Consider the following 25,839-nt stretch of genomic DNA (forward strand, 5'->3'; position numbering starts at 1 on the left):
ACTTAGGAAAGAGTTTATCTTTCTTCAAATGGCATCTAGCTCTACTGGAGTGAAATTAAGATGATGAGATTGCAATTTCCTGTGATTTGAATAGATTTTTCTAAGAGTGAGGAGCAAACATATAAATGTCAAGAAATATGTCAGCAGAGTGTAGATTTCGTAAACCATGCCTGCATTTAAACCCCCACACACCACTAGCACACACAGAAGATTATCTCTTCCTTGAATTTCAGGATGGCATTTCCAGGCACGAGAAGCACCTGTTGGTAAAATTTCTCTCTGTAATGAAGGCCATCTGGGCAGGAGACAAAAGTAGGGTGTGAGCGCTCTGGTAAGTGGAGAGTGAGCCCCTAACACTGACTGAGGCAGCAACTGCTCTGAGAACTGCTAACAACTGTGGGGGAACAAATATATTGGACAAGGAGTCATTTATCTAAGCAGTATTTACACAGGCAGGAGGCATTTGAAAAGGAATGAATTTGGATTATGAAACTTTTTTCTTCCTCTGCAAAAAATAGGCATGATACAGGAAATCTGAAACCTCCTGACATTCCCCCTTGTCATTTGAACATTTACCATGGTGCTCGTTTTCATATCACTGAGTGCTTGTCCCTTGATTACTTTTCGGAGAGAGAGGAAAAGAGATATAAAAGGACCTATTATTTTAAATGCTACCTTTCAAAATATAGATAAAAGTGGGGCAGAAGCAGTATTGATGAATAATGCTAGTAATATTAGATGTCAGAGTAGAACATAGAACTTGTTGTACTGAATCGATGAAGTGGCCTATTCAGCTTTGTATTTTGTATCTAGAGTGGCACAGAGAAGTATTTCCTGGGAGGCCATGGTGGCTTTACATGACAAGAAACTTGAACTGAGGTGTAAATAAAACCCTACGAGGATTAATCATCCAGTAACTCATGAACACATTTGTTGTTTGTATGTAATTTTTTCTTCCAGAGCTTTACCCTATTACTAGAAGATATTTATTAATTTATTTAACAAATATTCATTAAGCACCTATTCTGTGTTCAGTTCATTGCTGCAGGCACTGAAGATCCAGCGGTAAGGAGAATGGATTAAAAATCTCTTCTCTCCTTTAGGTTTATATTCCAAAGGAAAGATCATCATAATAAAAACATTAAAATAAATAGAGATAAGTGAGCTGTGGGGAAAGTGAAGTAGGGGAGGAGGCATTTCTGTTATGGAGAGAGGGATATTATAATTTTAAAATGGGTGGTCAGACAAGGCCTCATTGAAAAGGTGGCCTTTGAATAAAGCCCTAAAGGAGGTGAGGAGTAAGCCATTTAGAATCTGGGAGAAGAAAGTTCCAGGTTAGAGAAAGAGAAAGTGCAGAGATCCTGATGAAGGAGCAGGCCGTATTTTTAAGGAACAGTAAACAGGCTACCATGCAGTGGAAAAGTAGAAGATAATTGGAGACCTGACTGTGTTGCATCTTTTTGGCCATTTTACGGACTTTGGCTTTTACACTGAGTGAGACGGGGAGTCATTGGAACCCTTTAAGAAAATAAATGACTTGTTTTAAACAGTTCACTTGCCATGTTGGGAAAATTCCATGAGAAAGTAGATTGGAAGTAGAATGACAAGTTGGGATGCTACTGAACCAACCCAGGCAAGAATAATGGCGGCTTAGACAAGAATGTGAATGGTGGAGCTGGTGAAAAGTGATTGGATTCCTAGATATTTTAAAGGTAATAAGCCAACAGAATTTGCTGCTATAATGGATATGGAGTATATGTGTAATGAATTGGCTATAAATCATCCTTATACAGCTTCTAGATGAAGATTCAAGTGCTTTTGTATTTATTTAGAGTTTTCTTGATTTGGTAAACTTTGATTACATTTCTCACTAAGGCCTTCACTCTTCTAGACAGAAGGCTTTGAGCATTGTCCTTATATAGTAACTTTCTATTCTCACAGTCATTCTGCCTGCCTTTCTCTTGACCTGGACATTCTCAATAGGGATCAGTAAGTATTGGAATGGGAGGAATTAATTGAGAGGAGGAGAAAATGGTAAGTTTCTGTATCGTTTCAAAAAATGATTTTGCTGAAATTTCTATTTTTATTTGCACATCTATTCAAGAAGAAATAATTAATTTTCTTAATTCCAGGTTAGTTTGTTTAAAAATATCAGTTAAGTCATAGTTACTTGATTAAATAGTATAAAGTCTATGAATAAATTAAATTTAATATTATCCATCAAATATATGATGAATAAATAAGATTTGCTACAACAAACATGTAAAACATACATCATAGCATTGAAATTATCAATATATAACATTGCTGTTTAAGAAGTCAGAATGTCACTGGAGAATTGTCTTATAAACATACTAGTTAGAATTTAATTTCATAATGATAAGACACAGATCAAGTATAAAACTGGTGGAGAAGAACTTTGTACCCTGCCTAGCCTCTAATTATATTCTTACTATTTTCAAGTATCAGGCTAGCATGTATTCTCCAGCAGCCTTTCCTATCCTTAAGATAAGACATCAAAAGCTGGCTCAGTGCTCTGTATTCTCAAAGTATTTTGGTCAATAATTTAGTCTTTTATTTTTTCCAAGTTACTTTTATTGAAACCACTTATCTCTAGGTATAACTCATTTAACCAAAAAATATTTGGATTTTTTTCTTTTAAGTTACCATATGAGCCTTGTATATCAGGCAGAGTTAGATGCAGAGTGAGAGCTTGTAAATAAACTACTTGGTTTGATTCTTTGTTTCATAACTTCTTCATAACCTATTATATGTTTAGGCGTTGTCCAGTAGACTTGCCTGAGTATTTTCTAAAGGGCTGCTGGGAAATTAAGTAAAATAATTTATATTGAGATAAAATGGCAGGTAAATTGCAATGATTCAAGAATAATTTGGCTTGTAAAATTGGGAACTACTATAAACCTAGAATCAGCACTCTATAGCCTGGGTCCCAAATCTGGCCTGCTGCCTAGGTTTGTAAATAAAGTTTTATTGGAACATAGTGAAATCTTTTCACTTGTGTATTGTCTTTGGCAGCTTTCACGCTTCAAAAGCAGAGTCGAGTAGTTGTGACAGAGGCTATTGAACTCGTGAAGCCTAAAATATTTGCTTTCTGACCTTTTATAGAAAAAAATTTGCTGATCCTTGCTAAAACCAATATAAAGTTAGCATTCCATTTCCAAATCATTTGAAGATTTCACAAAGCTGAAAATAGAGATTGATATAGGAGAGAAATTCTGGTCCAGTTTCTATAAAAACTTTGGGGAAAGATAAAGCAATAACAACCAATAAGGAACTAAGTCCTCCTGCCCCCTAACTCTATGCAGACTATAATATATATTTTGCTAGAGGCAAGGGAACTCCAAGCCCACTAAATGTGGAGCTTGCTGTTAAATTTGGCATCACTAATTCTCAAGTGGTTCCAAATGCCATAAAGTGCCTTCTTCCACGATGATGATATATACGCATCTCTCTGCCTCAACTGCATGATAAGTATTAATTAAGATACTTTTCGAGAGCAGGTAGGTGAACACTCACAATCATTTCACTATCCTGAGATTTAAAAAAGAAGTGGATGAACATAAGGGTCAATATCCCATTTCATTAGATTTAAATTGGTTCTTTTTCTGTACTTCAGATCAAAAATCACTGCCCCCCACCGTTTTTTTTTCTTAATCCTGCATAGCTAATGTGCAGAATAGCAGTTAAATGCATGGACTTTGCAGGAAACACTTTGGGTTTCAGGTCCTGCTTCTGTCACTTACTAGCTGTGTGCCCTTGGTAAATCACTTAACCTCTCTCATCCCCAGTTCTTTCATTCATTAAATAAGAATAATAATGGTCCCTTCTTCACATGATCGTTGAAAGGATTACATGAGTTAATATATGTAAAGTGCCTTAACAGCATTTAGCGCACAGAAAACATCAAAATGAAACCTGATTTGCTATTACTATCATCTATAGCTTTCTTTGGGAGACATCTGTTCCAAGTTTGAGATACTTGAAGCTGTGTTTGTAGGTAAAACTATGGCTTAGATTTTTAGTAAGAGAAAAAAAAATACACTTCTGTCAATTGATATGGTTATTTCTAATTCAATGAAGTGAATATCCATAGAGTAGATATTATTTACCTAATACTGTGCAAGATTGCTGTCAATAAAAAACAAACTCACACCATCTTTGCTCTCAAATAATTTGCAGTTTAGTAAAATATACAAACAGGAAACAATTAGAGATCAATTCAGCAGCAGCAGCATCCTCATTATCTCGTCACCCAACTTCTATTTATTGATCACTTACTCTTACCGGATTCTGTACTTGTTGTTTTACATACATTACCTCCTTAAGCTCTTACACACCAGTATTGCAATGAAATGTTTTTATTCCTGTTTAATGAAGACACTGTAGCTCTGAGAAGTTCTATGACTTGCCTAAGATCATACGTACAGTAATGCTCTGTATGTATAGCCATTAAAAATATTTCAAAAATATTCCTCTTCTCCAGATGTCTCAGCAGTATTTTTTTTTAAAAGATGTTAATTTTGAGTTAAAGGTGATGCTTATTTGAGTGTGAGTGAGGAATATTAGAAAATGTCAGTTTTTCCACAGGTTTCTTACGAAACTAAGTTTAGTCAGGTTCAAAACAAGAGATGTGAACTAATGCTTCAAAAGAAGGAATAAGAATACAAAAGTTTGGAAAAAATTGATGGGCAGACCCTATGAATAGTTCAGTAATGATTTTTGGTGATTATTTTAATTCAGCACCATTGCTGTTTTTGTGTTCAAAGACCTGCTCTTGAAGATCAGACATACATTTAAATATACCCCAAAGAGACTGTAAATGTCACTCTGTTATTCCATGTGGATATATTTTGCTTTTAACAATAGATGTATTTTTAACATAAATTGAAACATGATCTCTTGGCATGTAGTGGGTGCTTAATAAATACTAGCTACTAAAAAGAATGAATGAATATATTTACATTGAATTTACATTATAATTTCAGAGCTGCTTCATTTTCATTTCTGATTGATATTAAATTGGTTGTGGACTCGCCACTCTAACTTTAATATGTCTGTCCCAACAGATGCTATAGCAAGTGATACTAAGTGAATACACACTTAACGTTTTCAGAACTCACTATTCAAATAACTTCAAAGTACATCCTTTTGAAAAATAACTTCTCTTGCAATAAACCAAAACAAAACAGTGGTTTTAGGTGTTTTATTTTCTGAAAATACATTTTTTAGAATACAAGAGAGATTCCACAAGCCAGCTACTAAAATGGGGAAAATCGGGAGTGTGTGCGTGTGTGTGTGTGTGTGTGTGTGTGTGTGTGTGTGTGTGTGTGTGTGTGTGTAGAGGAACAATTTTCTCTGCTGTAAAAAACGTGTGTGGGAGAAGATGTGAGATGTTAAGGGAAATACAATTATTTTTGTAATGTTATTGAGAATTTCATATGAAATAGAAGCAAGATATTCTCAATCATTCCGTTAGTCTTGTGTTTCTCCAAGTGAGCTTTAAGACTCACCTGCTAGGAATCACCTGAGACATCTATTAAAATGCAGTTTCCTGGGTCCCATCCTAGACATATCAAATCAAAATTCTGGGGTCAGCTGGAAAACATATTTTTAACAAACGTGCCAAGATAGTTTCACATACTTTAAGGGTAAGAACCACATTTTCAGTCCTAAAGAAGGTTGAAAAATAGATTAGCTAGACTAAAATTTTCTGAGACTGACATTTGCTTTATGTATTTATTAACTTAGAATCTTTATTATACGAAAATATATATCTAGAATATCAGAAATCTTTCCCATTTAAAAAGTTGACACATTAAATAGTATATGGGCTATTCACTGAAAATGAATAACCTAATTGAGATGGGGATGTAATAATTAACATTTATCTCTGAAATTAAAAATACTGTTTGGTCTACAGCCATGCCACTCTGAACAAGCCCGATCCCATCTGATTTCAAAAGCTAAGCAGGGTTGGGCCTGGTTAGTACTTGGATGGGAGACCACCTAGGAAGACCAGATGCCGTAGGCATAAAAAATAAAAAAAAAATAAGAGGTTGCAAGCTAACAAGGTCCTTGCAATCTGTGAAGTCAAACAAGGGTTGCCTCGCCAAATATATATATATATATATATTTAGATATGAATGTCTTAATTGCTGGGATAAAAGTGCAGGAAGTGAGGGATGAGAAGTCTAATTTTGGCAAGTGACAAAATTAGTAGTCCCTAACTCCTATAAGAGCTGCTATATTTCTTTCTTTAAAATCAAACATATTGGGCTGCTGCTTAATATCTTCATAATAATTATGCAATATTAAAAATAATGATTATAGTGTTACAAATAAGGTCATAGGTTAGCATCAGAATGCAGTATTTTTCCCTTTCAGACCTGTCTTTGATGATTCATTTTTTTCCCCTTACTGTCACTTAGAATAATTTTTGGCCACCTCCAAAAATCAAAAGAGACAATGAAGAAGCTATGTTTATGATGTTAATATCCTATGTATTAGGTACTTATGTTGCACGAGGCTTTCTGTTTTGCATATCATGTCATTTATGCATAATTTTTCAGTAATTCATCAAAATTAGCTTCCAAATAGTTATTATTACAAGGATTTGAAGATGGCTATTTAGAGAGGATAAGTAATTTGCTCGATGTCACACAGTCAGAGGCAGTGTTGGAGTGTGAATTCAGACACATCTGGGTTCAGAGTGTAGGACTTTAAAAAAGCACCTTGCCATGTTCGATAACCTGTTCATAATTTGGTAATGAGATAGTGGCAGGAGACTTTAATGAATGAATATATATATTGAGTGTATATATATGTATAGATATATTTATATATCTACATATAGAGATATATATCTATATATATCTATATATATCTACATATAGAGATATATATCTATACATATCTATATATATAGATAGATATATACATATATATATAGATATATATCTCCTTGTCCTTAATCCCTTTGTCTGCTATTTTCACCACATTAGTCTCATTGGCCAATGTAGAGAACTTGTTATGTTGACTTGCATAGTTGGTATCTAACATGCCTGGGGTTTGTAGACATGCACTGGTATGTTTTTGTCATCTAGCACTATTTGAAGAAAGAATAAAAAACTAGGGCATTGACATTCAACAGAGCAAGCAGAGTAGACCGTAAATGATTTTTAGATCTGGGGTAGATTCTAGAGTTAGAATATGCTAAAAAAGTTTCCGAATTGTGGAAGGTTGAGCTTTATCAGAAGTGACATAATGATTGTGGCACTGGGCCTAGTTCCTATGTTGTTCCTGTCTTGGACAGGCTCAGTGTTCTATTTCCTGTCACAAAGTTGAGAGAAAAAATTCTTTCTTAGGAGCAAAGTTTTAAACCAAGTATCTGAGTAATAATTCTGTCATTTTTCCAACTGGCATGAAAAACTGACTAAACTCCAAGAGAGTTAGAAGCCAATTTGAGAAAGGGAGGTTACAAAAGAGGAGTAAAGAGAATCATGATTTCTGAAATGAAAAAGGTCAAGACAGACAAACTTAGCATAGCTGTGCACTCTGATAAAAAGCAACTGGAATGGGGTTTAAGATATGTAGAATTAAAATGAATATAATTGAATAATTAAGAGAAGAACAATAGGTACAATATTATCGAATGAGAGAGCAAATGGAAACACAGATCGTCTTGTTTGTAAGGGGGTCAAAAGTCAAATAAAAACAAAACAAAAAACTTCAAGGAAAGACCAGAAGTCAGAGTTTTCTGAATTATGACAATGGGTGAAACGTGGTAGAATCTCTTAGCGGCTTATGATACAAATTATTGTAGGATTTGAACACTAATAGAAATTAAATGTTGGTGGCTTTCCAATGCCATGCAATTGTTAAATTCAAGATGTCATTTTCTAGGACTAATTTCTGTTCACCAGAGAATGCAAATTCCCAACAATGACACTCAGCAAAGGCAAGGTCTGTCTTCTGGAAGATCATGCAAGGCTTTACATTGCAGCAGGCATTCCAGACAGGCAGACAATCTTCTACCCACTTCTCTGATTGGGTAGTAACTTGAAATTTAGGACCATGGTTTACTAAAAGACCAGGCATGCCTTGTTCTGGAGGATCCAGTGGACTTATTTATATCTTATATATCCCTTAAAACAGTAGCTGCCAATGACCTTCTTCCCCTACCCAAGGGGCTTGACCTAGAGGAAAAGGGCTAATTTAACAGGGAGATTTCTAGGAAAATTTGTTGTTCTGGGTCAATCTTAGTGTCATTATTTGGCCAACGTTATCTTCACTTGTAAGTGAATTTGCAAAAGAAGTCATGCATATGAAATTGGTTACTCATGGGGGGAAAAAGAATCTGTTTTCTTTTAAAATAAATATCTGTAACTTGTACTATAAGTAAAATTTGTACTTTCTAGAAAAGTTTGCTAAATGGAAAAAGTGAAATCATTTATTTATATTTGTTTTACTTCTGAATTGACATTAAGTATAAGGACTGTATTTGATGCTGGGGAAAAAGTTATCACAATAAGTTGAGGAATATGCCATTTAGACACACCAGGATAACATAGCTGCAACATATTTTGCACAAAGATAACTTTAAATGTACACAAGATGATCTGGATGATTAAACACACATTTCTCTAAGTTCTCTCTCAAAATTCCCAGCAAAAGTAAAGGAATTAAAAACAAAAAAAACTTAAACCATGAGAAAAAATAGGAGATAAGACAATGGATTTTAAGGGAGATAGAGTATAGAGGACTGAATCTGATTTAGGCAAGGTGAGAAAGGTTTAAACTGAACACCTGCAGAAGATAGTACTGAGGAGAAGGGATTAAATTTGCTGTGCAGAATTCCAGAAAGGAGGCACCAGCCACCTTAGGAAGCATGGCAGTAAACACAAGTGTCTACATGTAAAACAATTAGGCTCCCTGGGTCACCTTCCCAGCATGACTCAGCTCAGTGACTGATTCTTACTCTCTGATTTCTCCCTGCCACTGGGCCAACCCACAACTTTACTCATGACTAGAAGGTCAACTTCTTTAGAAACTGAGCTGGAAAGTCTCTGGTTTTAGGTACTCCAGACACAGCTAGGGGTAAGGTCAGGTTAAGTGCTGAAAATAAAATGACTGATAGACATCTGCATATAGAAAGGTGGATTAGTCTGATGCAGAGCATCAGGAAGACATCCGCTCCTACCTCCTATGCCCAGGTAGGAGGCTGGAGAGCTTTCCTCCAAAAAAAGCAGAATGGCCCTAAAGCAAAAAGTAGCTTTTAAACTTAACATTGATGATTTTGCTCACAAAACTTTTAGCTTGTCATTCAGTCACCTTACAATAAGTTTTAACTGTTAACAACTCCCACCCTAACACAAAGAGTGTTTTAATTATCTTTCTCTTAAACATGTAAAAATGGACAGGTAAGGTCAGCAGATAATGGAAGAAAGTCTCTGACATGAAAGAGAAAAAAAAAACCAAAATAATCTGTAAATCAGAACTCCTAGAAAACAAAACAATAAAGGAAGTAGACCACTTTGAATAAGACTCTACTGTAAGATTCTCAGAGAAATAACTAAAGATATTGTACCTGTGAAGCAAAACAGGATTCTGAAAAATAAAAAAAAGCAATAAAAGAAAAGAAGCTTTAGATATAAAATAATTAAAATAAAAATCCAATAGGGTATAAAGATCAAGTTGAGGACATCTTTCTGGAATTAGAACAAAAAGGTAGAGATAGAAAATAAGAAGGGGGAACTAAGAAAATTAAAAGGCTAAGGATGGAGATTCAACAACTATTTTCAGAGAGAGAAGAGAAATGGAAAGTGAGGCCATCTCTCTTTGTTTTTAGGGCTCACATCCAGCTGGCCCAAAGTTGGTCACGTGATCCTCCCAGATACAAGAGAAGCTGGGAATTATAGTCTTTAGTTTGGGTTACCAAGTGCCTAGTAAAATCTTAGAATTCTTATTATTAAAGGTAGACAGGAGATTGGATATTGGGGAACAACTAACAGTTTCTGCTCACACAAAGAATTAATAATAAAAAAAATGAGCCAATAACTAGTTACATATAAAGAATTTGAGAAAAAGGATATTTGATTCTTCATTAGCAACAATCTAACCTAGAAGACAATGGAATAATTCTTTTGATGTATAGAAGGGAACGAATTTCCATCCTATATAAAAAGAAATAAACTAACAATCAAATGTGAGTATTGAAATAAAGACATTTTCAAACTTGCAAATTCTCAGAAACCAATGTCTTTCTGTGCCTTCTTTCTTAGAAATATACTAACAGCTGTTTTAGCACAGTGATATAATAAAATAAAATAAAACAAAAAATAAACCATAGGATTTAGAAAGCAGGGAAATCCAACACAGGAGAATTATAAAGTGAAATCCCAGCTGAACAGGAGGTTTAGAGAGTAATGAGTCCAGATTGGAGTAGGTCTGAACAAAGGATTTTATTTTAAGCCTTAGGTGGATAGAGCATAAGCTATGACGTGAAAAGAATTTTCATTGCCTATGAGAGAAGAGAGTTCTGAAGGGTGAGAGTTAGAGCCCTGAACAAGGGAGAGACATTTAGTGGGAATGAGACTAGAGTCTGGACATGCTTAGGTCCTGTAGGGATCCAATACTTCAAAGGAGGAAGAATAAGACAGTAACAAGAAGAAACCTCAGCAAGGTGGAGTGAAAAATTTATTTTTTAATTTTCAATTAATTAATTGAAGAAATGATTTTAAAAAATTTCCCCTGTCTTCCTCCTCCCTCTCCCTTCCCCCACCCTCTGGTAACCACTAGTCCATTGTCCATGTATGTCCATGAGTCTCTATTTGTCCTATTCATTTGTTGCTTTTAGGTTTATATTCCACATATAAATTATATCATGTGATTTTCAATTTTTTATGTCTGGCTTGAAAAATTTAAAGCGAGAAGACTTGTTTGGAATTCCTGAAAGAGATACAGACATGTGAGAACAGTAGAAGAGTCAGAATTTGTTTGTTTAGGCAAAGATAGGGCTTAGCTACATCAAAATTTCTCTCAAGTGGATGGTAGAGTGGAACAGGACATAATTTTCCACTCAATCTCTTTGGAGAATGCTGAAGGTAGTGCTGGAGGGTGAATTTATCTAATGGACAGATTGGCAAGGCAAGAGTTGAAGTTCTATGTGCTTCAGGAAGACTTCTCCGTCGGTCTTAAACAGGAATTACAGCCAGACCACAAAAGATATCTGGATATATATTCAGCAAGAGAATGTGCTGAGTTCCCAGAGCATGTGGCTGAGTTCCTTGGGAGCAATCTTGATACTTCGTAGAGAGAATAGACTCAAGTTGAGTCTTAGAGGTGTTTCTGTGTGTGTGTGTGTGTGTGTGTGTGTGTGTGTGTGTGTGTGTGTGTGTGTGTGTGAAGAGAGAGAAAAGAAAGAGAAGAGAAGACAGATAGACAGAAAGAGACAGAAACAGAGACAGAGACAGAGACAGAGACAGAAGAGAGAGAAAGAGAGAGAGAGAGATAGAGTTGAGATTGAGAAATGAAAAAAGTAGAGAGATGCACTTTAACTTATTTTACTTGTATTTCTAGTACTTGCCATAGTGTCTGGGCCATAAATATTTGCTAATGAATGAGAGGCACCAAAGAGATACTAAGGAGCAGGACCTAGAAATACATACTAAGGATAAGAGAAAATGAACTTTGGTTGGGCAATATGTCCAGTTTATGATATTTTATGATTTTACTATTAAGGACACATTATGATGTTGCAGTTTTCCAACATTAGACCTAAACAGTATTATTACTGCTTGGATTTGATCCAGGAACTGGGTAAAATTAAATTCAGGCCTACCTGGATTCAACTTTTTAGAAGGTGATTTCTTATTTCTGTTGTGCATATGCTAATTAGTAGAGAAAATGTTTCTACTTGAATGTGGATCAGTGGTTTGGGAAAAATAACATAAATTATCCTTCATTGGATTTAATGAAGACAATATTAAAAGATGGGAGGAAAATTTTTGCTCCAGGTATGAAACATAAGCCATAAAAACTGGGATATAAGCCAGAAAAATATTGGCTTGAGTATCAAAAATATAGTTTTTATTTTTCTGAAGGATTAAAGACCAGGCAGTATTAGGACTGTTGATTGAAGCACACATTCTAGCAACGAGGCTTTGACGAGAATAGAATTTAACCTAATAACTTATAGCCTAGGCTATGATCTTAAATACATATGCCAGAAATAGAAAGAAAACTTATAGAACTTTTCTCTCAGTGGTGACTAAGGAGCCCTAAGGACTTTATCAGAAGTCTGCTTTAGTGAGTATTTTTTTTTTTTGTCTAAAGAGCTTCTACTCAAACCCCATTGAGATTTGTTCATCAGTAGTTGTTTTGCTTTCAATATATTTTGACAATAGAACACAATAATTATTGTATTGTACGTACTTGTAGCAACTGACAACTATGATATACAGATTGTGGGAAAGAGATGCAATCATTTTGTGTATTTTATTAACTCATTCTTTATATGAGGTGACACTGATTATATCAAAATTACATATTAGCGTATTTGAAAGTTATGGATTTTTTTTTCATAAGACAGCATGAATGTGTCATGCCAAAGTAATATGAAGGTGAAAGAATATCCATTATAGAATAATAAAGGATAAAATCATTTTACAAAATGAGACACAAAATTTATTTGCTCAAGTAGCTGCCAGTTAGTTGTTTGATAAAAGAGCTAATACATAAGAGAGAGGTTACAGACATGTGTAGTGTTGGTAGAGATGCCATTTCAGCCTGTGAGTGGTATGCCACAGCACTACACTGTGTTCAAAAGAGTGAACTTTTGAATGTATTAGCTCTGCCTGTAATACTGGTTTCTAAATCCATTTTCATTGTGTGATTTTGATCATTCCTAGAATTTTACCTCTCTAGGTTATAGTTTCTTCATCTGTGAAGTGAGGAGGTTGGACAAATTGTTCTCCCACTTTCAGTATCATCATATTATGATTTGTACTAAAGGAGAGACACTGTTAATAACTGCAGCTCTAAGGACTGCCCGCTGATCAATTTCAAAAGGTCAATCTCTACCTAACAGGAAGTACTATAAAAAATGCTTACAAATGATTGTGTAAAAGATGTCTGAGGAGGAAAAGTATTCACAGCGTCTCTGACTGCTGGCTATGTGGGAATAGTGATGAATAGTTGAATCAATTGGCTAACCTTGGCAGTGTTCTATTGTGAGGAGGTCATTTAGAAAGCTCTTCCTAGATTAAAGAAGCAGGAGAGAGAGGATCTTGTGGTAAAGAAGTCTGAGTGAAAGAATGAGGAGCAGAATGCAAAGTATGTGTACATGTGTGTGCGTGTCTGTGGTACACATGCAGGCAGCCATTTTCCCATAGATACGTGTGCATTTCCATGTTCTCATTGAGAGATAAAGAGATTTAACTAATCTGTGGTTCCTTTGCTTTCCCAAGATTGCTTGGCAGAAGTATCACTTGAATATTCAAAACTGAAAAAAAAATTCAGGATTTCTTCTAGTGAAGCTTAAATGAACAAAAGTTTCATCTTGATTTCAGACTATTGCTATAATTACAGGACTTTTAAAATCCTAGGTTTTAAAAATAAAGTTCGAAATCTGTTAACTTCTAGAAAAAGTTACATCTCTATGTCCTTTTTACTACACTGGGCAGGTAAATTCTGAAATTAAAATAATGATTCAGAAAACTATCTTAAAATAATTATAGCCTATAACAATGGACCAAATTAGGTGGGAAATTTAACTCCTGGGCAATAAATTTGTCAGAGATACATCAAATTTGAGATTATGTAAATTTTAAGAATTTAAGAGTTATTAACATAGATTTTAGAATCATATAGATACAGTTTGATATCTCTCCCTATCCCCTTAGCAACTGTTTGACCATAGGCTATTAACATTTTTATGCAAAAACTTTCATATATGAGAAAAAAGCATTTTATTTCCTATCTCCTTGTTATGAAAAATGAGAGAGAATATGTACAGAATGTACTTAACACAGTGCATGGCACATAGAAAGTCCCCATAAATGATCATTGCAATGTTTTTTTAACACTTACTCTCACATAGTAAGTGTTCAAGAAGCATTTGTTTAATGTTTCTTGTAGTCATAGATTCAGGAAACCAAAAATGTCATGCTTATCACTAGAATGATTAACTGCAACTTCATAAAAATTATTAGTCCCTTACTATCCCATCAGAGAAGACACTATCATGCTTCTGTTGCATCTTCTGTAAGTAAAGACATACTATACCTCATGAAGTGGCTATGAGTTATGGAAGGGGAAGTACGAGGAGAGGTGACAGTGTGGAGACTTTGACAAGTAGCAGGCCTGGGTCGAGGAGGTGACTAGTAAGAGAGGGAAACTTAAGAGGTAGTAGAAGTAGAGATTTAGGAGTATGTCAAATTGAGTGATCATAAAGCACCAGTTCAAGGTCCATTCTTTCTCTTACTTCCCTTCTTTTTCCTTTTCTTTCTCTCTTTTCTCCCTCCTTTCCTTTCTCCCTCCCTTCCTTCCTCTGTCTCCTCCTCTCTCCTCCCCACTTTTCCTTCTCTCCCATTCTCTTTACTTTTCATTCTCCCATCCCCTTTACTCCAGTTCTTAGCAGGTGATTTCAGTTGAGAAGTGACAAGCCAAACAGTTTGAATATGTCTTCTGTTGGCTTAGGCATTTTTGGGATCTACAGGCACTTTCAAAATGCTTTATGTGAAACCTCAGGTTTCTATAAAATGCTTCTATAGTTTCACATTTAATTTTACTAAAAATTATATTTCATTTTAAAAACTGTAACTGAACCCAAAACAAACACAACAAACACTGTTGTACTGTGTGTACTGGGTTTAACTTGTTTTCATGCAGATTTCAGGCTGTGTTTTCTTTGCTTATTTATGCATGCATTTGACCTTTTTACAAATGTGTAATTGATTAGGAAAGAGGGTTTTTTTCCTCTGGTCTTTCCTTAAATTCAAGCCTGTACACATCTGCCCATGTAAAATTATACAAGTGAGTTCACTAGTTCAGCACGTGTGTACTGTGTTCCATTCATGCCAGGCAAAGCTCAGGCACATCTGCTCTGCTCATGGTCTTATCGTGGCTTATTAGACAATTGTGCAATAACAGGTGATCTCTGCACACTGCATCATGACCATATTGTACTAACGATAGCATCAGATGTTACTTGCCTAAATTAAATATACATATAAGTGTAATTGTTAAAATTGAGGTGAAATAATTGCTGTCCAAACTAGAATTCAATCACTAATGAACAACAGGAAGTTTCGAAAGAAAATAAAATTTCATGGTTAATACCATGAAAATGATCAGGATCAGATGATACAACTCAAGTTATAATAGCTTCCACTATAGTGCCCTATATACAAAGTCCTCATTGTTTTTATGAAATTAAAATTTGCAAAGTTTTTTGTTCTGTGAATTCTGGCAAATTCTAAAGTACTGAAATAAAAGATTGACTATAAAAATGTCTCCCAGCACCTTTTAGTACAATTTGAGCTACCACTTAATGTTTTTTTAAAAAGTACTTAAAAATGTAAATCTATCAATAAAAAAGTATTTATAGCACCATTTGAAATTATCACGTTGTAAGTAAGGAGAAAGCACAACATATCAGGAAAACACTTATTTAACCTTATGCTATTGATTTTGCAACAGTCATGGTAGATGAGCAAGCTATGAACACATACTTATTGTCATTACTTTAAAATACTGTGTAAAAAGAACACTAAGAAGCTGTTCATGAGGGATTGTTTATTTCAAAAAGTGAATTACATGAAACCATTATAATTCAAGTGTTTCAAGGTATGAATACTGTGTATTACACCAATTTCTTGTTAAGATAGGACCATACAAGCAAATACAAAGGATATATATTACTGGTTAAAATCTTTGGAGCACACACAATAGGAAAAAGTATTTAAGTTTTATGTTAATTTTAAAAATATGCCATCAAATCAGTTGTCAAAAATGGTGTTGCAGTTGGCATTGAGAATGTAATGATTGGAAAAACTATAGGGTTTGTAATTCATATAAAGAGCAGTTGCCAAACTGAGTTCAAATAACTGTGGTATGTTGTATAGACAAGCACTTCCTATTAAGCAGATTAATAATTATCTTTCAAAACAATGTTTGATTTTGTGATAGAAATTGATGACTTTTTAAAGTGTACTCTTTATAATGTAGAATTTTTAACATTATTTGTGGTTATGTAGATGATGAGTTCCAAAATTCTTTTTCTAATTGAGGTTAGTTGGTTCTGCCAAGGCCAAGTGCTGATACGAATCCTTCAAATGAGAAAAAAAAATTTTTTTTCTTCCAAGTAATAAATAACACCATCAAAAAATCATCTCCTGAAACATGGTTGTGCTCACATCTCTTGCTGACATTTTTAATAAGCTGAAGGAACTCAATATGACAATGCTAGCTTGCCATGTTAATCCCATTTACAACTATTTATAAAGTTAGAATAAAACTGAAACTTCAGATTTGGGTTCAATATGAAAATTAAAGTAAATTTAATTCCTATAAAACTCTGAGTATGTGATAAGATGGTCATTGAGATATATGAAATTCTTTAACATTATTGAATGTCTCAATATTTCAAGATATGTATGTTATATATATGCACATATAGTTTATATATCTATAAAACTTTAAACTTATTGAGAAAACTATTCATCAAATGTAACTCTGAAATATTGCTAGTTATCCAATTTGCAAACAAAAATTTCGTATTACTTCTCTTTTAAGATTCTGACTGTGTTTAATTGAAGACTTCTGAGATTACAAAGTGAGATGTTAAAAAAATTCGCTAGTCATCTGTGTAAATCAAGATTTTCCCTAGCTTATGCAACCAAAACATGTGCAGAAATAAATTGGATACTCACGCTGAAATCAGATTATAACAATCAATTGTAGCGCCTAACTTCAAATTTTCATGTACAGTTCAATAGTACTATTTTCTTATTAATTGGTTTTCTGAGTAAGTATTATGAATCCAAATTTATAAAATAAATTTATTCTAGAACATATTGTGTATTTTTTATTTTTTGGTGTTTGCCCAAGATTTCATTTTCTTTCATTTAATTTAATTTTATTTAATTTTACTTTTTTCTTTCTTCTCATTCTCATATCTATGTCGTCTTTTATCTATATTCATTGAACATCTATTATGTGCCGGTCAATGTTCTAGGTTCTGAGGATTTAAGGATGAACAAACTAGAAAAGATTCCTGGTTATGTGAAAACAAATAAAAATCTTAAATTTTTGAAAACTATAACTTTCCCTAGTGTTTTATCTCTACAACGAGGAGGATTGAACCTGAACCTGTAAATTCTTCTTTCTCTAGCGATGTTTAAGAGTGGAGCAGCCTTTTTGGATAATTTTAGAACTAAGCAATGAGCATATTTTAGAATAAAGGCCCAGAGAGCACCGGATATATTTGATTCAGAGTGAATTGCTCTGACCGTAAACTTAAAAGTCTGAGTTTTTCTGTGTGGGGCCAAAAGGAAAACAAAGCAAGACAAAACAAAACAAAACTCTACACAGGTATACATTGCTTTATTGCACTTCGTGTTATTGAACGTCACAGATAGATGTTGCGTTTTTCCAAATTGAAGGTAAGACCCTCCACCAGCAAAAAGATGACTTGCTTTATTGCAGTACTGGAAACAAACCCAGAATGTCTCCAAGGTATGCTTGTGTTACTTGCCAGCTTTCCAGGAGCTTGTGTAGTCCAAAGAATGTATGTAGTAGCTGTAGTTCATACTTTGCAGTATTTAAAAGTTGTGAACATGACCTAGAAAGATTAATCAACAAATATTATCAACCACTAGCATATTCTCAGTTATTTTATGATAAATACATTAGAAATATTAGATATTTTCTTTATTCTTAAGAAGTCTGACAATTAACGCTAAAAAAAAACCAAACTAGCCATTCATCATACTAGACACAAACACACACAGACTATCTGTAAAGTGCCATTCAAAATCTAAAAATGAATCAGATGTTCCCTCTCTTGAAGATGGATATAGTCAGAGATTACTGTGATACAGCATAGAATACAATAGAGCCATAAAATCAACATTTTCAAGCAGTGTGCCATTGACTGAAATACCAGAGATTGGGAAGGAGACTCTGTGGAGGTAGAAGGGCATCCCTTGGGTCAATGGTTTACTGCAGCTGTCTCATGCCATCTCCCAGGGGCCAGCCATGCACATTTCTCTCCAGTTCTGCATTGAAGGTAGATATGTTAGCTGAATATTGGTCATGATGAAAAGTATAACATGGAAAACGGCAAACACAGAAAATCAGTGCTTTTTGTTTGTGTGTTTTCATTTTTGTCTTTTTCTGGAGAGCTGCCTGATAAACATTTATCAGAATTTCACTGGTCTATGTAGAGGATAGGCAGTGCTTGGGCAGTGAAGATTTCCATCTGATCAGTATGATCATGGATCAATGTTCATCACTATTGCCTAAGAAGCTTAGCAAATTGTTGCACATGAAATAAATGTTAACTTGGAAAAGTAGTAGGAAAAGAAAATCTTGAGGCCAGACCCACCCAGAGGTATTCCATTTCCCGTGAAGATGTTCTCTCGCACTTAGATATGTATAATATCCCTTATATTTCCCTAAGAATGTTCAGAGTCTTCCTCTCCTCTTCCATGCTCCACTCAGAAGTGCCTTCCCTTTCCTCTCCCTCATCAATTGACCCTTCTGGTGTCTCTTTCCCCAAAACATCTGTTTCATCATGTCTTAACAAAGTGTCAGTAGCTTGTAAGGGCTCAATGTCATAAGCATCCTCTTGGATTACACTTTAGAGTCAAATAGATTTGGGCTCAGTCCTGGCTCTGTTTCTTACTTACTCTGTGACTATGGGCAACTTGCTAAGGTGATTTGGCTTCAGTTTCCTTATTTGTTAAATGGAGTTAATATTTATTTCATAAGATAAAGAGGCATAAATTAAATAATGTAAAGAGAGTCTGACATCATTCCTGGCAACCAATAGATAGAAGCTATCATTATTTCATGTATTATATATATAAATATACACAGATAAACACATATTTCTAACTATTCTGGTTCCCCCAATTTTTTTCTTTTTAAAAAAATTGAGATAGAAGTGACATATAATGTTATATTAGTTTTAGGTATACAACATAATTATTGTTGTATACCTAAAACTAATATAATACTTATATGTATATAATGAAAAATCACTAAAATAAGTCTAGTTAACATTCCTTGCCATACGTAGTTACAATTTTTTTCTTGTGCTAAGAACTTTTAAAATTTATCCTCTTAGCAACTTTTAAATGTACAAAACTGTATTGGTAGCTATAGTCACCAGGCTGTACAATATATCCTCAGGACTTATTTATTTTATAACTGGCAGTTTTTTATCTTTTGACTCACTTAACCCAGGCTTTACCCACCTTCACCCCTGCCACATACACACCTCTGACAACCACCAATCTGTTCTCTGTGTCTATAAGTTCTATTATTTGTTTGTTTGTTTTTTGTTTGTTTGTTTGTTTGTTTTTGATTCCATATATAATTAAATTCTTACAGCATTTATCTTTCTCAATCTGACTTATTTCACTCAGGGTCCACCCATGTTGTTGCAAATGACAAGATTTCCTTCTTTTTATGGTCCAATATTCCATTTTACACACACACCCACCACACACACACACACACACACCACCTTTTTCTTTATTCAGTCATCCATTGATGGGCACTTAGGCTGCTTCCATGTCTTGGCTATTGTAAATAATGCTGCAGTGAACATAGAGGTGCATATATCTTTGAATTAGTGTTTTTGTTTCCTTCAGATACATATCCAGAAATGAAATTTCTGGATCATATGGTAGTTTTATTTTTTTAATTTTTTGCAAACTGCCATATTGTTTTCCATAGTAGTTGCACAAATTTACATTACCACCAATGGTACATTAAAGCTTCCTATTCCTCTACATTCTCACCAATATTTATCATTTCTTTCCTTTTTGATAATAATCATTCTAAAATGTGAGGCGATAGCTCATTGTGTTTTCTATTTGCATTTTCCTGATGATTAGTGATGTCAAGTACCTCTTTGTGTACTTTTTGCCATCTGTATGTCTTCTTTGGGAGAAAAAAAGTGTCTATTCAGATCCTCTGCCCATTAAAAAATTCTTTTTTTCCTATTAAGTTGTTTGAGTTCTTTATATATTTTGGATATCAACCCCTTATCAGATATATGATTTGCAAATATTCTCCCATCTAGTATATTCCTCAACTTTTAAGGAAGAGTTTATGCTACTCTATTACCTAAAAAACATTTTTTAAATGTTATAAATATAGGCAAAGCTCTTTTTACCTCCTTGGAGGTTTAAAGTGGCAGGACTAGTCCCATTAACCTTGAGTATATGTAGAGCTGAAGGGTGGCTACGTTTGCCTGACAAATAAAAGTGAAGGGGTTTATAGGACAATTTTTGAAATAGTTTCTCCAAGTTTGGGTTTGGAGATGGACCAAAGTGAGCTAATACCCAGAGTGAAGGTTGTACTGATGTGAGCGAGTACTGTAGTTTCTATTTTCCTCTATCATCAGATTTATGTACATGCTTATACTTCGATGCCAGAGTTTAAGAGTGCTGTGCATATTGTAAATCTGGGATCACTCTTAAAGGACCAATGGAGCCATAAAGCATCATCATGCACATCAGTGTAATTGTGATAATACTTTTGTGATACGAAACCAATGTATTTGTTAGCCTCAAATCATGTTTCCTTTTAGCATTCCATTTTCAAGGCTGAGAGGTGAAGTTTATTGCCTTAGGGAATAAAAAAGAACAGTTCCTTCCTGGAACCCATAGGTCATTGATGTGCTTTGAATCTCAAAGCTGGTGGTTTTGAATTCAAGGCGAAAATAGTGATACCCAGATAATATCAAAAGAGAAAAGCATTTTCCAAATTCCTTTGTCCTTATTTCAAGATCCAGACATGGATTACTCCAAAGTAGAAGATGTTTTAAAAATATGTCAGGAGTAGATTAAAAAGCAGTACATAATAAAGAAGTAGGTCTACCCCTTTCTGAGCTCCTGAATTATGGGAAAAGTGAGAGTGAGGTAAAGCAATGAACTATACTTTGTGTTTTCTTGTCCTTTATTTATTGATTGATTTTTGGAGTGGATTTCAAGGAAGGAGTGTCAAAGAAATATCTACATATTATTAGAGAGGGGGTGTGTGTGTGTGTGTGTGTGTGTGTGGAGGATTGGCAGTGTGTGTGTGGGATTAGCATAATTTCCTTGGGCAAGAAATAAAGATTACAAACCTTTAGGCCAGAGATTGACAAACTTTTCTCGTTAAATATTTTAGGTTTTTTGGCCCATCTGGTTTCTCTTACAATTTCTCAACTCTATGGATAAGAATGGTTGTATTTTAATAAAACTTTCTTTATGAAATCAAATAGTGGGATGGATTTGGCTTTCAGGCCATAGATTGTCAACTTCCACTCTAGGAGACATTTCAGATGTGAATATGTTTAACATGTCGCAGAACTTCTGTGAGGGTTTATTGTGCTTTTATGGGGAGTCGAATATATGGTGACAGAAGGAGATTTCACTTTGGGTGGTGAACACATAATGCAATTTACAGATGATGTATTATTGAATTATACACATGAAACATTTAATTTTATCAACCAATGTCACCCCAATAAATTTAATTAAAAAAAAAGAACGAGTGGGCCATTTGAGAACTGAGATCATGACAAAAAGGCTATGGTTTTTAGGGAAAGATGACCTGAATGAGCACAGAAGCTCCAACATGCCAGGATATGTCTTGTCATCAGAAGTAAGAAGACCAAAGCAAGCAGCTAGTCATAACAGCAGGATTACAGAGGACATTAGGATATGTGAGGTCTCCTTCATCTAGAGGACTTTAAAAGCATGTAGACTTGGTCATCTCCTTAGCCACCAAGTATATCCAGACATCCTGGCAAGAAGCAGGGGGAGAGGAGGCAGTCCAAAAAGCTGAGCAGTTATGGAACAGAGTAGGAGACCCTAATAGAATTAGACTGAATTTGCTGGATTGCAATATATTTATATGGTTCTGTATCCTTTGCTACCTAGCTGGGAGGAGAAGATGATGAGAATTTAGTGATTTATGAGAAAATTGATATAAGTAATAGAGAACTAAAGAATCTATTCTCTTTGCATGTCTGAGTATAGCATTGGTAAATTGTTATCTTACTAGTAGTGTTTTATTGTTGAAAAGCCCTGCTCCCTTTGATAGACATGGTCATGCTGATTCTTATCTTACTCCCACTCCCAAACTACACTATGATACCTCTGCAGGAGGGGCCTGGATGAGAAATACCTTTCATTTATTCCCATCAACCAACAATACTTGGATTAACTTTACTTTCTAACTATAATATAAAAGAGTTACTTTTCATATTTCAAATATAAAATTCTAAGGTTGAACAGAAATTTCAAAAACACGTTGATTTGGATTTTGACACTCACCTCTAGATATCAGTCATTTCACCATGATATTTAGTTCGTCCTTCCCAACCAACTCTTTCCTAATCTGCTGACTCACTTTTCCCAAACCTCAACCAGTTTAGAATCACTGATCTATCTATACACTACTCAATCAAAGGAAGCGTTATTGTATAGTTGATTTTTTTAAAAAAAACACACATATATTGATCATTAATGTTTTGAAAATAGTTTAATCCCTGTTATATACTGAATTACGTTTCCTCAAAAGATGTCGAAGTCCTAAACCCTAGTATCTCTGCTTGTGACTTTATTTGAAAATAAAGTCTTTGCAGATAATCAAGTTAAGATGAGATCATTAGGGGAGTACTACTCTAATATGACTTGTACTGATATAAAAGTGGGGAATTTCAACACAGAGACAGATAGGGACAGAGGAAATACAATGTGAAGACACAGGGAATACATTATCTACAAGCCAAGGAATGCATGAGACCATTGGAAACTAGGAGAGAGACATGGAACAGATCCTCCCATGTGATCCTCAGAAGGTATCAATCCTGCTGACAGCTTGATTTTGCACTTCTAGACTCCACAACTGTGAGACAACACATTTCTGTTGTTTAAGCCACTCAATTTGTGGTACTTTGTTATGGCAGCCCCAGGAAATGAACACAATCTCCTTCAATGTTTCTCTTTGGAGAATATTTGAAAGTTTAAAAGCCAAAACTTCCAAATGAGCACACATGACTAAGATTTCATCCAAACTCACCTTGTAATTCCTGGATAGTCCTTGCCAAACATCTTATTGAACATACTGAAATAATTTTATAAATTTCCACCAATCTCTGCATAAAAAATTCATTTAATAGCACTCTTAAGCAAGTATATATAAATCACAAATGAAAAGAGTACTCAAATGCCTTCTGTTTTTGTTCTGGGCAGGATCCCTGGTCCTTGTTTTGTTTTATTCTGGGGCCCAAGGTAATGCAAAGCACTCTCAACCTTGATATATACATATCTATCTATCTATATCTATATCTATATCTATATCTATATCTATATCTATATCTATATCATCTATATCTATATCTATATCATCTATATCTATCTATATCTATCTATCTCTATATTTTTCTATCAAATTCTTAGCATTTCTTCCTGGAAGCCATAAGACAAAGGTTATGACTTCAGAGTAAAAGAGAAATACAAAGTGGATAATTATCCTTTTAATTTTAAGGATATAATTTTAGGCCTCAAGATGAATACTTTCTGTTGTAATTAACCAGTTTGGCTGGGTAGAAAAAGCCAAAGAAAACATGAGTGTGACAGACTTTAGTTTGGTTCCAAATCTGTGGATTTTGCCCTCTCAGAGAGTGATTTGAACTTTGAAGGTGAATTCCTCGAATTGCCAAGTATTCCATTATTGTGCAAGGATATTTTTGTGCTTTTTTTTTTTTTCTTTAGCACATACACAATGGTATTGTGTAAGCTGTACCATAGGGAACAAAGCATGATTAAAACATTTTTGGCTCATTGTTAAATATAGAAATCATTATAATTGGATTAATTTAGGAAATACACAATGATGTCTGAGTTTCCCCTTGAGAACCAAATGTACACTAGGAGCTAAATTTTCAAAAAAAGTACAGACCTGATTTTCTCTCATAAAAACGTATGGTTCATACTTAAGACTCTCTTAATCCTAGACCACACTAAAGAAAGTATAACATCTACATGCCGTGTTGGGTGACACTTTTGCTTGAGTTAAATCTATCTTCTCTTAAAACCGAATATGGATCTCTGCAGGTGAATCCAGCTCTGGTCCATGTGAATTTTGTCCTAGAGGTACAACTGGACTTTTGCAAATGCCACTGGAAGCAGTTACATCAATCTTAATAGAAGAGAGGAGAGTAGCAGATGGAGGAAATATGAGTGATGGAATAGTCATATAACAGAATACTTTCAGCATATCTTTTGTTATGTAACATTACCAATGACATGCCTATCAGTAATATTGTCAGAGGCTGTAATTGAAGAGATATATTAATTATCATCAGTCACCTCCAGCACTTTTACGGCTGGTGGAGTGATGTCTTCATAAAATAGTGACACTGATGTTGTCTGGTGTGCAGGAGGCTGCAGTGATGAGCTTTTTTTTTTTTTTTGCAGTAAGTGAAGATGTTCTCAATTGGATTTCCTTTCAGAAACGTTCCTAAATTCTTGGACAGAGAAACTATTGGAGATGAAATGTCCAACTTTACTCTCTCTTTTTCCCTCCCCACTTTCATTTTTGCTATGGGAAAAGAAAAATTAAGGACACATTGTTGTTAACAAGCCCAGTGGCATTGGCTGGGAGTTTGATGTTGGTTCCTGCTCTTCAGCTGGATCTTTCTTTCAGCTTTTCTGAGAGATTCAGCTGCCTCCTTGTCGGCCTTCTGCCCACCTCCTGTTCTACATGTCAGTACAAAACAAGTAGAGATTAATGAAGGCAGTTCAAAGCCTGCCCCTTGCTTTCACCATCTCCTCACTTACAAGCTGCAATTTTGTAGAGGCAGGTAGTGAATTGTTAAAGTAATAGATTCCCCACAAGTTTTTTTTTAAAAATACTTTTTTAAAAAAAGCTTTTTTAAAATATCCGGCTGTTGTTTTTAATTGAAATTGGGAAAATATGTTCAGAATCGAACCTGATTATTTTCAACTTCATTCCCCGCCCCCCCACAATAATGTGAGATAGTATCTGGAATTATAATAAACTCTCTCATATCCCTTGTATAGGTCAGAGTCTACTTGACAAAAGTGGAAGTCAAAATAATTCTTTCAAACAGTACATCTATCCAATTTATTTTAAACAATTCCAGAAGGATGAGATGAAATATAGAGAAGGCTGCTGCGGGGAGTGATCCCTAGAGCAAGAAATGAGGGGCAGAGTGAGGGGGAAACTGATCATTTTTTTTAGCAGATCCTTTCTATTTAGGTGAATGTAGATTTTTCTGGAAACACATTTATGTAATTAACATGTGGTTGCTCCTGAAAAATTTTAATTATTGAAAATCATAAGTAGATTTGGAGATAAGTATTCATTTTATTGTATGAAAGGAGACTGGAGGCCAAAAAATAAAGCAACTAACAGTTGATTCAGTTGGCTCATGACTAGTTCTTGATGAAGACTTAAGCAAGAACTTGATCTTGGTTAGATATTATCTGATTTCCCACTAATGGTATATGGGTTTGTTTGTTTGTTTGTTTGTTTTTGATTGTCAAAATTACTAGTTTAGGTTGTTAA

General features: G+C 34.6%; 1 pseudogene; it reads left to right on the forward strand.

Moving 5' to 3' along the window:
- Window positions 1-5,933: 5,933 nt before the first annotated feature.
- Window positions 5,934-6,052, forward strand: LOC120583404 (uncharacterized; annotated as a pseudogene).
- Window positions 6,053-25,839: the final 19,787 nt, after the last annotated feature.

This window comes from Pteropus medius, unplaced genomic scaffold, assembly GCF_902729225.1.
Source record: "Pteropus medius unplaced genomic scaffold, Ma_sr-lr_union100, whole genome shotgun sequence".
Classification (NCBI taxonomy): Eukaryota; Metazoa; Chordata; class Mammalia; order Chiroptera; family Pteropodidae; genus Pteropus; species Pteropus medius.